Below are 12676 nucleotides of genomic sequence, written 5' to 3' on the forward strand. Positions count from 1 at the left end.
GGGCTGGTTTTTAGGGGGTACCTATGGTACTTACACCTTATACCAGGTCAGGTATCCCTTATTAGTGAAATGTAGTCAGTGTCTAGAAGCCAGGCTCTCTAGGGGTAGCTGTAGCTGAGCAGCCAAGGCTTATCTAGGAGACATGCAAATCTCATGCAATACCACTGTAGTCACAGTACTCACACACATGAAAGAAAATACTCAGTGTTACAAGAATAAAGGTACTTTATTTTATTGACACAATTGCCAAAAATACCATAGAGACTATACTCTCTTAGGAGGTAAGTAATACACAAATTATATACACTGTTATGCAGAAATAGCTGTAAAAACAGTTAGAAATGGGCCAATTGGGAACACAAACCATATACTAAGTAAGTGGAATTTTAATGTTAATTTCCCATCTAGGCAGGTGTAGTACGTAGAGGGGCGCTGGGAGTATTAGAATATTAGAAAACACCAAAGGTAAGTAATAGAACCCACCCCAGAGCCCAGGAAAGCAGGAGTAAATCACAGTAACTTTCCTAGAACATACAAGAACACGAGAAAGAAGATATTGCAAGAACCAGAAGAGACTGCAGGACACCAACAGTGGATTCCTGGGCCAGAAGACCTGTGGAAGAAGGGGACAAAGTCCAAGAAGCACTGAAGAGTCCAGGGAGAACAGGAGCCCCTGCTAACCCGGATGAAGGTGCAAAAGAAGAACCACCGGTGAAGAACAACAAGAAGACGGATGCTGGTTCCTGGTTGGTGCAGATGATGTCCCATGCCGGATGGATGATTGCAGTCTGGTTTACGTCACTGGATTCCACCAACAAGCATTGGCACACGCAAAGCTCGCGGTTAGCAGAAAATGGCACTGCCTGGGACCAGGAGGGACCTGATGGACTCTACCCAGGAGGGGGAGTCAGACTTGGCTCTCAGCAACTCGGAGAGCCCTCAGAAGACCAGGCAGGAGTCCCACAGCACGGGGACAAAGAATGTGTAAAAGGAGGCCCACGCAGAACTACAACAAAGGGTCCACACCACCGGACAACTACGCAGGAAGGTGTGCATCGCAGGAAGGAGTGCTGGACGCCGGAGCTGCACAGTGCACGAAGAACTTCGTAGAAAGATGCCAGCAAGCCTTGGCAACTGCTAAACATGCAGTGCACGGGGGTACTGTCTTGGGTGGGGAGGCAAGCTCTTACCTCCACCAAAGTTGGAAAGTAGGACCTCAGGACCGTCGGGACCACTTCAGCTCACCACTCGTGAGGCAGGATCCATGTAGCTCGTCAGGAGAGGGGACCCATGCTGCCGGTCGTCGTTGCAGAGAAGTGCCTGATTAAGCAGGGGAGTGATTCCCTCACTCCAAGGACGATTTCTTTGTTCTTCGAGTACAGGCTGAAGACAGGATGTCCTCTGAGGATGCACAACCGGGAAACCGTTGCAGTTGCTGGGAGGAGCTGAAGATACAATATTGCAGAAGTCATCTTTGCTTCTTTGTTGCAGTTTGTAGAGTTCCTGGAGAGTCCAGATGCAATTTCTTCAGTGAGAAGGTGAAGTAAAGGATGCAGAGGATTCCTGCTGGAGTCTTGGAATCCGAATATGAAGAACCACCCAGCAGAGAGAGACCCTAAATAGGGGGATTGGTCAGCTACACAGGCAAGCATCTATCGGGGGAGGCTCTGATGTCACCTGCTAGCACTGGCCACTCAGATGCTCCCAGAGTTCCCTACCAACTTGGAATCCAAGATGACAAAACCCAGGGACCCTCTGGAGGAGCTCTGAGCACCACCCCTGGGGTGGGGATGGACAGGGGAGTGGTCACTCCCCTTTCGTTTGTCCAGTTTCATGCCAGAGCAGGGACTGGGTGGTCCCTGAACCAGTGTAGACTAGATTATGCGAGGTGGGCACCAAATTTGCCCTTCAACACATTTTCAGTGGCTTAGGGAGGCTACCCCTCCCAAGCCAGTAACACCTATTTCCAAAGGGAGATGGTGTAACTCCCCTCTCCCAAAGGAAATCCTTTGTTCTATCTTACTGGGCTTGAGCTGCTCAAGCAACAGGAGGGCAGAAACCTGTCTGAGAGGTTGCAGTAGCTGGGGCTGCCCGGAAAACCTCAGAAGGCTGGAATGGCAATACTGGGGGTCCTCCAAGGATCCTCCAGAGTGCATGGAATCATACAACCAATGCTTGCAAAAGCATTGGGGTATGATTCCAACATGTTTGATACCAAACATGCCTATGTTCGGAGTTACCATTATGTAGCTGGACATTGGTAGTGTCCTATGTCCAATACATTCATAAAATGGTGTCCCCACCCTCACGAAGTCTGGGAAAATGGTCCTGGAGGTTGTTTGGGCACCTCTGCTAATGCAGGGGTGCCCTCACAGACAGGTACTCTGCACCCTGCCCTCAGGGCTGGAAGGCCTACTATAGGGGTGACTTATAAGTGACCTGGTGCACTGTAAATGGCAGTGAAAAGGTGCATGCACCTTTTCACACAGGTTGCAGTGGCAGTCCCGTAGAAGCCTTTGCATGGGCTCCCTTTGGGTGGCAAAATATATGCTGCAGCCCATAGGGATCCCCTGGAACCCCAATACCCTGGGTACCTAGGTACCATATACTAGGGACGTATAAGGGGGCACCAGTATGCCAATTATGGGTAAAATACTGGGATGCCAGTATGCAAAAAAACATAATTTAAAAGAGAGCATAACTACTGGGGTCCTGATTAGCAGGATCCCAGTAGACACAGTCAAACACACTGACAAACCGGCCAAAAGTGGGGGTAACCCAGCTAGAAAGAGGCTACTTTCCTACAGTGGTGGGCCAGAGGAGGGCCCCCTCCTTATAATTTGCAGAAGACCTCCCTCATGTTTCGTTACGTCACTGTCAATGTGGACAACAAGGGGCTTGCAGCCCGCTCATTGCTTTTCATTCATTGGCTTTTTTGTTACTCTTCTTTTGTGCTGCATAGTTGGCCAGCACAGGTCAAGCGTCACTTCCTTTCATTTCTATGGAGCATGGACCAAACACAGATTGATTCAACTTAATTATTGCCCGTTCGCTGCTCCAGCTGTGATTGAAATACTATTTCTTCTCCCTCCCACTCCCCTTTGTGCTTGGTGCTTCTTTCATCTCCCACCCACCAATTCTTAGTGTTGGTGCCCCTGTCCATCCTCCAAGTACTCACGCTTGCCTGTATTGTGAGAGGTTGCTCATGTCTCCAACCTGGAGTCCCAAGAGCACACAAGGTGACAAGAGATGAGCTGGCATTGCTTGTGATTGCCTTGTCACATCTCGTACTACATGGTTAAAATGCACAGGATGCTTATGACATTTTGTTAGCCGAACCTCAACCTGCCTGTGTGTTTGAGTGTTTAACCACCTGTGTGTTTGAGAATTAGTGTCTGTGCCCAATGCCAACAAAACAACCATTAGCAAAGTCAATAGGTCTCACCTGTGTGGGATCAATTGACTTTGTTAATGTTTTGTTTTAGCCATGCTGCACAGCAACGCAGAAAAAAAAGGAAAGAAGATAGAACCGCTATTATGTAGTCAACGCTGGCCACTTCATTGTACTTTTTTTCTTTAACTTTCAGCCATGATGTACAGCAGCATTTGTGTAACATGGCTGACAGTTAAAGAAACTAACAAAAAAATGCTGTTATGTGGAGTGCTGCTGCATTATAGTGCTTTTTAAAAGTAATTTTCTGATATGTTGCACAGCAGATGCTGTACAACATGGTTGAAAGTTTAAAAACAAAAAAGCGTTACGATGTGGCCAGTGTTGACCTATTAGACCTGGCAACCTTAAGGTGGTCTTACCCCAAACTTTTTGCCTTTTACCTCCTGTTTTGTGCTGTTACTTTCTGTTGGCCTTAGGACTCTGAGCACTGTACCACTGCTAACCTGTTCTAAAATGCATGTGCTTCGTCCCTCAAACATACTAATATTGGTGTATCCACAATTGGCTTATTTGCTTTACATGCAAGTCCCTTGTAAACTGGTATACCCTATAACCAGGACCTCTAAGCTAAAGGTTGCTAGTCAGCCTGCAGCACATGGTTGTGCCACCCACTAAGTAGCTCTGTAAACATGTCTCAGGCCTGCCACTGCAGTCTCACTGTCACCCGACTTTGCATTCAAAAGCGTCTGCCACACCTTAAACCTCCCTTTTCTTGCACATAAGTCATCCCTAGGTAGGCCCTAGATAGCCCCTAGGGCAGGGTGCCATGTAAGTGAAAGGCGGGACATGTCCTTTTAAGTCTTTCATGTTCAGGTAATGAAAAAGTCATGTTTCATTACTGTGAGGCCTTCCCCTCTCAAAGGCCAGCATTGGGAATTCCTTATACTACTTTTAAGCTGTAATTCCTGACCTAGGAGTAGTAGCTGCATCATGTTTAGTATCACTGGAATGTTGGATTTATCATTACTATTGTTAAAATGCCACTCTTAGAAAGTGGGCATTTGTCTGCCCTCGCTGTCCTGTGTGCCTACAGCCTATCTCTAGTACACATCTGGCCTGGGCTAGGTGACAGCTCCCCTTGTGCATTCCCTTCAGACACCCACTACACAGGTCACTCAGCTGCATCTGCATTCATCTGCATACTGATGGGTCTTTCTGGGGAGGAGGTTGGGAAGGGCCCCCACTTACATCTCAAAGGGTAGTGGCCAGAGCCCACACAAAGGGGATGATTACCCCCCCCCCCCCCACTGATAGTCTGGTGTTGGGGCTGAGCTATAAGAATTTCTGTGCACTTCGCAGAAACCCTTTGAAGTCGCCCCCCTCATAAAAGGCACTTTCTAGTTTAAGTACTGGGTCTCTGACACCCTCAAATAAGTACACTTCTGGACTCGAGGAAACCGCTGTAGTAAAGACTGCTGTGCTGAAGGATTGCCACTTTGTTGCGTCTAACAGTTTCAAGGAGCTGCTACCCTGCCTTGCTGATGTCTGCCCTGCTGATCTCTGCCCTGCAACCCAAGACTCAACCATAATGAGTGAGTGCAAGGGCATGTTGGCTTGCCCCCTGTTGTTCGCGAGGTTCCAGGGACATCAAAGACGTTGTTCCCCACATCTTTTTCATCACCCTGTAGCCCAGAGCCTGTCCTGCGAAACAAGTACATTGCTGTAGTGTGTTGGGCTGATTGACACTGTCACAGAGAGAGAGAGGCATTTGCTCTTAACTCTGCACCTAGTCTGCACCAAAGGAAACCTTCCCTGGTTGCTTCCCCTCTCCGACAAGGCGAGTATTACATGCCTCCCCCCACAGCACCTTCCATCTGGAAGCCTCTGTTCTCAGCCGAGTGCTCCTTGCGGGCTGAGACAGAGTGTCTCCTCACGCTGCAGGCCAGGAGAACCATGCTCTTCGATAGACACACCAGAGAAGAGCTCTGAGAAACATGAGTGGCCCTCTCCCCCCAAGTGGCAACAAGCAATCCAGCAGGTACGGTGGGCTCCAGGACCTGGTTACACTAAAGAAGATTACTGCTTTTCTGTGACTTGTCGGCATTTCTCATTACTGAGCCTTGGATTTAACTAAACGTGAAGAAACGTACTGCTTTCCCACGAGAACAGCCCCCGTGCCACCGCGCTTTGGGATTTCACAAAACTACAACACCCAGACCCTCTACAGAGAAGAGCATGGCTGGAAATACACAGTAACTGTTCTACAAGGAGCACACTAGCCTTCCCAAGCGTCTGTTATCTCATGTACGCCAAGGAGGCTTGAAGCACTGTTTTATTCTGATGATTCATTTGTTAAAAGTGCTAACTCAAGATTGGTTGATTGGATTGTTATCCTTTTAGTCTTGATTGACTTAGATTAATCTCTGTTTTATTTATTTTGTAAACCTGTGTGGATTCTCTTTTTGCGGTGTCTTCACTGTGATTACATGTGGGTGGCACACATACTTTACTCTTTGCCTTCTAAGTTAGGCCTGCCTGCTCTGTGTCAAGCTACCAGAGGACAAGCATAAGATCATTTAGGTCATGTAATTGAACTACCCTGACTAGGATTGTGGTCCCTACTTGAACAGGGTGCAATACCATTACCAGCTGGAGACCCCAGTTTCTAACATGATCACATCATAGCTTCATCAGCTGTTGAATCAGGTGTTTTAAAGTGCACTACTCACCCATTGGGGCTCAAGGCGCTGAAGGGTGTGTCCTCAGAGAGCAGTTGAAGAGCCAGGTCTTGTGGTCCTTCCTGAACTGAGGCAACCATGGCGACTGTCTGAGATGGAGATGGAGAGGTAAGGTGTTCCAACCTTTTGCTGTCAGGTATGTGAAAGATCTTCTTTCCAGCCGAGGACTTCTTTATGCGGGGTATGTTGGCGAGTGACTGCTGGGACGAGCGGAGAGGTCTGGATGGGGAGTACCAGGTGATGCAGTGGTTGAGGTAGCTGGGTCCACTGTCATGGAGGGCTCTGTAGGCATGCACAAGGAGTTTGAAGTTTATCTTCTCGTGGTGAGCCAGTAGAGGCTTTTCATGTGTCCTATGATGTTCTCTTGATGGGGAATTTAGGAAGAGTTTGACAGCGGCATTCTTAATTTGTTGCACCTTGCTCAGGTGCTTGGTGGTTCTGGCATAGAGGGCGTTGCCGTAGTCAAGTCTGCTTGTGATTAGTGCATGTGACACCGTTTTCCGGCAGCCGGTTAGTATCCATCTGAAAATCTTTCCTACGAGTCGGAGGGTGTGGAAACAGATGGATGCGTTGGAATTGAACTGTCTGGTCATGGTGAGCATTGAGTCGAAGATGACGCCGAGGTTTTGTGCGTGGTCTGTGCGGGGCCTGCCAAGTGTTTAGGGCTTCCAGGAGTCGTCCCAGGCTAAGGAAGAAGGTCCAACGATGAGGATCTCTGTGTTGTCGGAGTTTAGCTTAAGGCAGTTCTCCCTTATCCAGGTGGCGACTGCTTCCATCCCGTCCCTGAAGTTATTCTTGGCTGTTGAGGTGTTCTTGGTTAGGTAGATGATCATCTAGGTGTCATCTTCGTAGGAGACAATGTTTGTACCATAGTTCCTGATGATAGGGGAGAGTGGGGTCATGTAGATTTTGAACAACGTGGGGCTCACTGATGATCCTTGTGGTACTCCACAGCTGATGTCTGTAGGTTCTGACAAATGTGGTAGGAGTCTACCTTTCTGTGTTTTGCCTGTCAGGAAGGAGTGTATCCATCGAAGGGCCTTGCCATATATGCCTGCTGCGTGGAGTCTATTGCATAGGGTACATTATCGAAGGCAGCTGAAAGATCAAGTAGGATGAGGGCTGCTGTATGTCTGCGGTTGAGGAGGGAGTGGATGTCATCTGTGGTGGCGAGCAGGGCGGTTTCGGTGCTGTGGTTGGTTCTGAATCCTGATTGGGAGATGTCCAGGATGTTATTGTCCTCAATGTTTTGCCATGGCTGAGTGCTGATTGCTTTCTCGCCGACCTTAGCTGGTAAGGGCAGCAGCAAATGGGGCAGTAGTTCTTGAGATACGTTGGGTCGGCTGTGGGTTTCTTCAGAAGTGGTCGGATCTCGGCGTGCTTCCAGACTTCTGGGTAGGTTGCTGGCTCTAGGGAGCATTTGATGGTCTTGCGGAGTTGGGCAAGATCGAGGTGCTGGCCTTGTTTCTTTTTTCTGCTGTGCGGCGTGGCTAAAAGAAAATGACAAAGCCAATAGATCTCTTAAAGGTGAGACCTATTGACTTTGCCAGTGCTTATTGTATTCATGTAAGGGGTATGATATCCAGTATCAAAGCATTCTTGTTGTTTCCTGCCAACCCTTAGTAGCTTTTTATGTACTGGTGTATAATTGAATTGTATCAATTAGTTTCTATTTGTAATTTGCTCTTATTACAAGGTGTACAGTTTCAGGTGTGAGTTGATCAAAAGTATTTTTTGTGTATTTGTTTTGTATATTTTCCCACAGTAGATGCATGTTTATAAGTACTACACTGCAAAGGCAAAACTGGTGTGGATGAGCTACGTGCACTGGTCATAAAAAATGTAAGATCTATGAGTTTGTAGGCTGTTGGGGTCTAACACTTAAACATTTTACCCTGCTTACTTTAAATTAGGGGGCACAAAACACCACCTGATATTAATTCACTCAGTCAGGGTTATGTAAAGTTATGGGACATCGTGCAGTTCAGCAAATTTACATCAGTAGTAAGTTTCATTCTTGCAGTGAGAGCCTGGGTGTTGTCATGAGAGGGGTAGAGTGGTAGCATTTCAAATGGATGGCCTTCTTGTGTTAGCTCCTCGTTAGACCAAGGGTGAACTTTGCCATCTGAATTTGTTTTTGTTGTAACCAGAGCCTAAGTCAGAGGTCTTCAATCTGTGGGGCAAGACACCCAGGGGGGATGTGCAGTCATGGGAAGGGGGTCCATGCATTCCCCAGCCTCACTTGTGCCTGGAATCCAAAACGTTTGCCCTTTGTTTTGGAAAACAACAACCGTACCAGAACGGTTAATTCAGATAGTTAAAGTGCTTCAGCTGAAGTGTCATTTAGGGATTGTCCTGTGCTCTTAAGCTGAGCAGACAGCTAAACAAGCCTTCCTTCCAGGCTGCCTGCTTGCCTGAAAGACATGCAAATGTTCTCTCTGAGTTAATCTGCAAATGTAAAGGGCTTGGGGGCCTGTACTGGCTTGAATTGATGGAATCACTGGAAGGTTTGTGAAGACAAAGATTTAATCTTTTTGAGTGATAGTGCAAAGGGTTAACAACTGAGCTGTGAAGTGCGGGCTTTTAATTGTAATTGTATTTACACAGCACTTACTACCATGAGGAGGTGATGAAGGAACAGTTATGTAAAAAGATAATTGTATTACGTACGGTCTGAGTATTGCTAAAATCTATATTTTGGAAGCACCATTTTTATCGTAAACCTTTTTTCACATTTTGTAGCAGTCTATCTTATGCAAGTATAAAATAATGACTTACATATTCACAGTGCTTTCTGTCACAGGCTGTGACCTCGTAGCACTAAAAATACACAGGTCACTATTTTCCACTGCACCAACCAAGATTTAATTATGTGGCTCTGTGGTTACACACAAACCTCTGTAGTGCATTAACTGATAGAGGATTCATAATGTACTATAGTGGATTTCCCACTGAGTAACCACTTTTTTTAATGTATTTTTTATTTAAGATGCCTGTTATTTTATATGTAGCTACCTGACTGTAAAGGACGCAGAAACTGAAGTCAAAAACAGCGGTAAACTAATATAATCAGGAGTCAGTTTTTGCTAAAATAGAAGTGTCTTTTTTCATAATGTTAAAAATAAAACCTTTTTAAAACAAAGTGTGAAGGAAGATTAAGGGACCACTTCCTCCCCTGGAATTAAGAAGAATCTTAGTTGGACCTTACAGTTCATCATTAATGATTGTAAATTGTATGCTTTAATTATGATGAATGATGTTCAGCAACCTCCAGTTTCATGCTGCTGTAAAAGCCAAGCTGTCAGCATCCCAAGAAATATAGTATGGTTCTGCTTGGATGCCCTGCACTAAAGTTGCAGCCCATGCATTAAACCCATTATACCCAGGGCCACTGGAATTATGCGATTGTGCGGCGGTGACAAGTTTAGCATAATTATAGATTTGTTGCTTTTGCCTCATAATTCATCATCTGTTGCATAATCTGCTGATTTTCAGCAAAAACACTTATTATAGCTTAAATGTTCCAAAAGTTAGTAAAAAGCAATAATGTGTTGTCGTGCACAAGAAGGCCCTTTGCAAAGGTGGACTGGTCATCTTTTTGTTGCTTATTGCCCTATTTGGGTGTTAAACTGATACTAATGAGGTGCAGCCACAGAATGACCTCTCTCTGGAGACAATCAGGCACGCCCATCACATTAGTTCAGAAAGGTGTTATCATCCACTTAATTTTTGTCAAATTATGTTTTGTTTGTGAAAAATATCGTACACTTGTGCATTTTTGGGTAACTCTTTTTGGAGACTTTTTTTGTTGAACTACGCAGTAAATCTCTGACACTGCACCACAGTCACCCACTCACCTTTGGTTTGCGAAACACTTTCTGTATTATTTCCCCACCATATTATATGATTTGGTGCAGGAATTGGGGGCGTTTATAGTTTGCGATGGTTGTAGATGATAGGGAATACCAGATTCTAGATATTTTTGTCAGATGGCGTCCATACGCCTAACAGGGGGTCTCGCCATCAAAAAGTTTGAAGGTCTCTGGTCTAAACTTTTAGATGAAGTCATTGTAGATTAGATTTAAATTGTCCATTTATGTTAAGACTAAGGCCCTCGGCCAGAGGTCGGTTTATAAAAATGTCCAAATCTAACGGAGCACAGAGAGAAGGAAAATGGTGTCCGTGAAAACGTCATCTATTTATAAGGAAAACCTGAAGTTGGAGTCAAGCATTACAGTTGTGTTTTCTGTGATTAAGCAGGAACTGTTCACAGGGATAAGGACTCTCGAATAGGATAGTTTTAGCCTCTGTATCATATTTGTTTTTGAACCTTTACGGTAAAGGTAATTCTCCTTCGTCTAGAAGTATATTTATGTAGTCTGCTGACCTGGGCTTGTTTACATGGCTACCCAGGTACTCATTTTCAGTTGTTTTCTGCATAATATGAAGTAAGGCAGGATCATTGTGTATCTTGTTGAAATTGAGTGCATTCAGTGATGCAGGATAGCAATTATGTTTGAATAGGCTTGGCGAAACAGTTAAGTATCTGATTACTAATGTGCTTTTTAAATTGGATGTAAGTTTTATTTATTTTATTTATTTATTTTTTTAACACAAATATGGAATGCTCTAGTACTCTTAATTCAACTTCAGTTGCAAATGCATTGCCCAGTTACAAAAACTTTTTCCCTATGTGTGTAGAAACACAGAGAACTGAACATGGAAAATCCATATCCTACTTGCAGAAAGTGCTCGTGATATTGCTTATACCCTGCTAGTTAGCGGGCGTGAAAGATGGTTTTCCTGGCGGCGTGTCATTGGACATGTGAAGGCGAATGGGTGAAGTTTTGTGTTTAGGCATTCCAAAACTTGCAGGCAGCAGCTACATTTTCGCATAGGATTTGTGGGAGGAGAAGTCTTCAAATCAAACATATTTTCCATTCTTCACTATATGAAGTGCTTTCCGTGTTTATAAAACTTGATTTCTTGATTTATTTATTTTTGCCGTTTAAACATCACATACTTAAAAGTACATGGCAAACGTGCGAAAATCCTAAATTGCAAATTCCCCTTGGATATCTTTGTTTTTAAATTGGGTAAAAGCTCGAAGCAATCTTAAATCTCCCACAGCTATGTATGTTTTTAATGAATAAAAGCTCGAAGAAGTCGTAAGTTCCCCTCAGCTATGTGTGTTTTTTAATTGGATAAAAGTTTAAAGCGATCCTAAATCCCCTCAACTGTGTATATGTTTTATGTATTATTCTTTGGGGATAAAATCTCGAAAATCGTAGTGGTTCTATGAATACGTCCCTGTGGAAACTATTACCAGTCTGCATGTTAGTTAGTTAAAAACGAATAAAATGTTCTAAACGTGCACTGGTCCGTGTTTTCAGTATTGAATAATTTCAAATTTGAATTATGTATCAAATGTTCGTTTCATTTAGCTTCTGGTTTGTTACCCGGTCGTTTAATTGCAGGCCAGCTTCGCACTGTACCATTTGTAGAACGTTGCGATTTTTTTTTTCTTTTTTAGCTGTGCTACATTTTGATGGGAACAAAAATATTGAGTGTGTTATTTGTATTGAAGTGAAAGGTGGTTCCAAGAGTCCATCGGTTTAAAGTGCTTTGACGGTTTATCCGACCAGAGGTTCATCTTTTTACATTAATATTTCTCTCTGTCTATATACTTTGGGCTCACTTTGGTTCTTACCTTGAAGGATCTCTATATGCTTACCTTGCTTTGTTATTTAATTACGCAGCTCTGCCTTTTTATTGCCGCAATTATGTGTCTGGATATTGAGTTCATTTTGGTGTATCCTCTAAAATCTCGTGTAGAAAGTAACATCATTGTGATTCGCTTGAAACTTCCTAAAAATATCGTCGCATCTGCCGTAGTCGTGAGCGGCGTGTTTATGTTGCTGCTTTCAGTTTCTGAACAGCAGCCGCGCCTGCGCAGAACGCATCCCCTGTCGGTGAATGATAATCAGACAGTCAGGCAGACATAGTGTGCCTGGCCCTTGGATAATGTACAAAGATAAGGACAAGTTAGTGCCTTTACCAAAAATTCAGCACTGTTGTCTTCTAGTTGGTGCCTTCTTGTCCGTTCCTCTTTTCTTCATAGGTGTTTTTCGTCAGTAAATTATTGGGATATGTGGATTGATTTTAATTTGCCGGTTGTTTGGGTGTTAATAAAATGCAATAATCATCTAGAATGTTCTTCATTAAGTAACTTTAAGCATAAATAAGTAGTAGTACTTGTTACCTACTCTAGTGATGCAGAGGTTTTGTTGTGATTCAGAACATGATCTGTTTGAATTAAGTGAGTTGTGAGTGTGCATAAGTATACCGAGAAACTGGTAGCAGAGCTGGCAACTCACACAATGCTACCTTGTAGCACACGGAAATTGCATTTGTCACCTGGGAACATTTTTAAAAGGTAAGAGCCTCACTCTGGGAAATTCATGGAATATATTTCTAGCTTTGTGTGAAGAGTCTTGGCACAAACTTTATCCTTCCCAGAGCTTACATACTCCTTAGGAGACCA

General features: G+C 44.4%; 1 protein-coding gene across 2 annotated transcripts in view; it reads left to right on the top strand.

Annotated features, from left to right (window-relative positions):
- The window catches only part of LOC138285660 (leucyl-cystinyl aminopeptidase-like), a 289598-nt gene that overhangs the window by 59267 nt on the left and 217655 nt on the right, over window positions 1-12676 (top strand). Inside the window, exon 1 of one of the 2 annotated variants that reach the window (XM_069225922.1) lies at window positions 12435-12568. The exons of the other annotated variant lie outside the window; for it this stretch is intronic. The gene's annotated coding sequence lies outside the window, so the exon portion shown is untranslated. Of the gene's footprint in view, window positions 1-12434; window positions 12569-12676 lie in introns of those variants that run through there. 2 annotated transcript variants of the gene reach the window in all.

The sequence above is a fragment of the Pleurodeles waltl genome, chromosome 1_1 (assembly GCF_031143425.1).
Source record: "Pleurodeles waltl isolate 20211129_DDA chromosome 1_1, aPleWal1.hap1.20221129, whole genome shotgun sequence".
NCBI lineage: Eukaryota > Metazoa > Chordata > Amphibia > Caudata > Salamandridae > Pleurodeles > Pleurodeles waltl.